Here is a 1,669-nt window from a genome sequence, read left to right as displayed (position 1 = left end):
GCCTATCATGTCGCGTTGTGACTGTGCTGTCTGTCAGCACATCTCAGACAGCGCTAGAGAACTCGGACGGGTGGAGGGATGCAGGCATTTATCGAGTCAGATGATAGGTGATGGCGTGAAGTTACAAGGCGATCAGAGCGGAAGCAAGGAGCATTCCAACGTCTATGCGGAGATGTAGGCAGTGCACTATAACGAGCTCGACGACTCCGGCCAGGACGAGGAGGAGGAGGAGGAGGAGGAGGAATCGACATCCCTTGACAACTTTTTGCACACAGCAACAACAGAGTGGAAGCTCCTCGGAGGCTCAAGGTGAGGAGGAGGAGGAGGAGGAGGAGCAGGGGAGGGAGAAGTGAGCGGATCAACTGACATGATGGCAGGGATAGGGAAGGAGGAAACAGCCAAGGTGAGGTCAAAGTTTGCTCCAATGTCGCCCGATGACGGTAAACAGGGATCAGAGAAGAAGAAGAAGAAGAACAGGAAGACATGAACAGATCTTGTATGAACCAACGTGTTCATGTTACTTGTATCTTTTCTCTTCATCATCCTTCGTATCCTCCACCGCCTCCTCCTCCTCATCGTCGTCGTCGTCGTCGTCGTCGAAACAATTGGCATCATCTCATCGACTTGTTCATTCCACGTTGTCTTTCGCTGCAAGAGCTTTTTCCAACTTTGCAACCTGAGAAATAACTCAGTCACGGCAATCCCTCCCTCCCTCCCTTCCCCTCCCTCCCCTCCCCTCCCCTCCCTCCCCTCCCCTCCCTCCCTCCCCTCCCTCCCCTCCCCTCCCTCATCCTCTACCTGCTCCTCGTGAGAACTCGACTTGGCAAATCCGAGCAGCCTGCAGTATCATCACACGCCGCTCAACAGCATCTTCATCTTCCCAGCCTCTCCCTGCATGCCCCTGATCCCTCCTCCCTTTCTTCCCCCCATCCTCCTCTTCCATTCTCTCCCCGCCCCCTCCTCTCCCTCTCTTCCTCTCTCCCTCTCTCCCTCTCTCGATCTCCTCTGCAATTGCTCCTCACCTGTACACTAGAACTCTTCCTGTGCTGTCGCCAGCAACGATGACGTCGCTGTTGGGGAAAAGAGGATGGAAGAAGGCTGAAGAACGACAGTCGTAAGGAGGAGGAGGAGGAGGGGATAAAGAGGAGGAGGAGGAGAAGTGGTTCAAGAGCAGAAGAAGCCAAGGGCGGAAACGAGGAAACAGAGGAGGAATAACGCAGAAGGGAGGAGGGTGGGAGGAGGGAGGAGGAAGGCAGGACGAAGAAGAGAGGGAGGACGAAGGAGAGGGAGAGGACGAAGGAGAGAGAGAGGACGAAGAAGCAAGGGAGGAACAAGCTCGATTGCATGTCCTCTTACCTTTGCAGGGAGAATTTCTTCGGTCAAGATGGGGTCAAGGGTAGAAATCGACATGTCCCAGATATTGATGTAGCCATCTCCTGCTCCTCCTGCATAAGACCTCCAAATGCCTCCCCCTCCCCCTCCCCTTCCTCCTCCTCCTCCTCCCGCTCCCCGCTCCCCGCTCCCCCACCCCGCTCCTCCTCCTTCTCCTCCTCCTTCTCCTCCTCCCTCTCTCTCTCTCTCGTTCTCTTTCTCTCCTCCCCTCCCTTCTGCCCCCCTCCCCTTCACTTCCCCCACCTGACACGGAAGCGAAGAAAAGCCTCAACTGTCG

This window comes from Guillardia theta (assembly GCF_000315625.1).
Source record: "Guillardia theta CCMP2712 unplaced genomic scaffold GUITHscaffold_53, whole genome shotgun sequence".
NCBI classification, from domain to species: domain Eukaryota; class Cryptophyceae; order Pyrenomonadales; family Geminigeraceae; genus Guillardia; species Guillardia theta.
The sequence above is the reverse complement of the archived record's forward strand: the minus strand, read 5'-3'. Positions refer to the sequence as shown.